Raw genomic sequence first — 3,289 nt, forward strand, 5'->3', positions numbered from 1 at the left:
CGAATTGACAAACACGTGGTCAGTAAGTTTTCATTATATTATTATTTATTATTATTATTATTATTATTATTATTTATCACTTTAAAATGACACTCTAGCATGGTCCAAATTAATATCAAACCGCAGCGTTCCTAAGACACATGCTTCTATCATTTAATCCCACAGGATCCGCCAATATTCCAGGCAAATTCAACATCAAGAGCACAATAACTTCATTCACAAGAATAATCAATTACCATTTATGCTTATGACCTTCAATTTAGTCTTTAACCCGGTGTTATGATTGGAATTTATTATTATAATCAGTGATTATTAACTCAAGTCTAGAATTCAGATGACATCATCTTAACAAAGTTTCGAATTATATTTAGATGAATCTGACGTCCATCTAATTCAATGGAAGTGGTTTTACATTCGATCCGAGGCTTGTTTGATTGTTCAAAGCGATGTTAATACGCTACCACTGGCTTGCTAGGCCTATCATGGATCTTTGCGTTAATATTTTGTTACGCACAAGTTGGTCAGTGCCTGACATGCATTCCCTCATGTCAGTAGGGTTTATAGTTTACCCACCAAAACTCGGGAGGCTAGTTGCAGTGGTTACCCACTGGGCGATGTAATTGCCACATCCCTACACCATAGGAATGAATGTGTTTACACATACACGTACATGCATACTGGTCAATGCATTTGTTGATGTCATCGCATACTAAATTGCAGTTGCAGGAACTATCATTTCCTTGAACAACATACCGGTACACCTGAATAACGTCTGGAGTTGACGGTACTTTCCAATGAGTATCTTCTTTCATTATCAAGTCTTTGTTAACCTCAAGACTACATTTATGTCTCCGTCTTGTGTCCATCTTACTTATCATTTTTCCCTTATTCAGCACAATTAACCTATCCAAGAGCTTGTCTCTCACAAAGCACAGCCTTATCTAATCACTTCACACTTTTCCCATGCAAGTATATGTACTTAATTGTGCCATGCGTCATCTCAATGTGCATATTAGTATTAAGTCCACAATTAAGGCGGTAACAATACGCCCACGATCTTACATTTTTGCGCAGTTATTTTGGAAGTATACAGCAGACCCATGGATGTCAGGAACATCTGTTAAATTACTTGTTAGTGCAGGAAGCATTCTTTCAAAAGCAACTTAATCTGCCTCTTTCATTATTGTTCGCAGTATTTTATAAACATTTCCATGTTTTCCTTCCCATTTACTTCGGTCTGAATATTCTTCCTCCACGCTCCTGTCAACATGCCATGAGCAGAATAATCTCATGGTTGCAGATTCCATGACTCCATTCCAAGCATTGTAGAAGGCTTCTGCCAAATCTGACATGAAGATATTTGGGGATACACAACCAAACTCATTCTTAATATAGGTGAAAAATATATACAATATTTCCTAGTCACTTCTATTGGAAATCAGAAATGCACAAGGAAACCCATCTCAAGTCATCCAGAACTAAAAGCGTTATTAACTCGAACCCGTAGCTGTGAAGCCCATGTGTCCCATCAGTGCATATACAGTCACTACCTTATTTCTTTAATATTTCACTCTGAGCACTGTTCATAATAATTAAAATAAAGTCATCACTTCTGAGGTTTAGATGCTTTTCACTGATGGTCCCCTGAAGTTTATAGAATAACACACAGGGACTGTCACCTGAATTAACTTCGTTGACTCAGGCCTCAATACTTGTACCATCCTCTTGATGTCTGACAGATTTAGAACTCAAGTTTAACTACGCTCAATACCGATATTATATAAATCACGTGTTGTGATTAAATGAATTATTTCCAGCTTTGAGTCAGTCACAGATTCACGAATTTTGTCCAGAATAGCTTGAAAGGGAATCTGGTTGGCAATATCTGTCGATAATGTTTTTCTTTCTACATCTGTGAGGGCAAGATGGCTCAGATCATTTTGATGACCTCTGTGAGTGGGAACATATTTTAATTCACATGTTCCATTTTCGTGTTCTATTAGTCAAATATTTGCTGGACACATCTCATCAACTTTGTTGTATGTAGTATATTTGCTGAACATAACAGGCATTTGCCCAAATATATGTTCCCATAAAATATAATACAACAAAATCAGAATGAAAATAAAACATACAAATAAATAAATAAATAAATAAATAAATAAATAAATAAATAAATAAATAAATAAATAAATAAATAAATAAATAAATAAATAAATAAATAAATAAATAAATAAATCTAGCCCTTCCATATCATCTCTCTCATCTAACTCTTCCTTGACTTTAAATCTAGCCCTACCCATACATCTCTCTCATCTAAATCTTCTTTAACACACAATTATTAAAACAGTTCACTGCTTGCCAAATCCGCTGACTTCACATTTCATCATCCTCAGCACATGTGCTTGCCTGTTCACCTACTGACTTAGCAGTTCTTATACACTGACCTACTAGCAAATAAATTCCGGTACACTTATGTATCAACAGTTACATAATATCATGCCCTGTCACAATTGATTAAACCTTCTACAATTACAATATCTAATCAGATCCCTAACATAATTATGCTACACACACCTTCAATTATTCAACGTCACTCCAAAGTATTACACCTTGATATAATAGTCATTCACTCACAATTCACACTTGACCACACTCTTCTACTCTACTCATACACAACTTTACCCCTAATAGAATATTTTATCACTCATTCACACTCCTCTCACTTTGCACCCTTCACTCTTTCACCTTTCTTCCTATGCACCATCCTCTCGCTACTTGCTTTCGCAAAATTCTCTTAATCGCATATAAATACGTGTTAAAATCTTATCCAACCCCCCATTGTCTGATAATCCACCTAACAATTTCCTGCTCATCCCCTTTTTCTAATAATTCACGATGTTTGCCACTCAACAATGTAGCAAAGGCTTTTCAGTCTGTCAAACACATAGCAAATACAATGTAAATTAAAACACTAAAAGCATATCTGTAAAACACACACTAACATACAAAGAATGATATGTTTCGTTCTACAAGAACATCCTCAGATTCTATCAAATCACTTAAAATAAGCTTATATATGTACAGTATTGTTTGCGTAGCGTAAACTTGTCAATGATAGAGAGATGAGTGATAACATGAAACAGTAATGACAAAAAATAAATTATGTACAATTATAATATAATTATATATATAACTATATTATAATTGTACATAATTTATTTTTTCTACTCTACTCATACACAACTTTACCCCTAATAGAATATTTTATCACTCATTCACACTCCTC

This window comes from Anabrus simplex, chromosome 1, assembly GCF_040414725.1.
Source record: "Anabrus simplex isolate iqAnaSimp1 chromosome 1, ASM4041472v1, whole genome shotgun sequence".
Taxonomy (NCBI): Eukaryota; Metazoa; Arthropoda; class Insecta; order Orthoptera; family Tettigoniidae; genus Anabrus; species Anabrus simplex.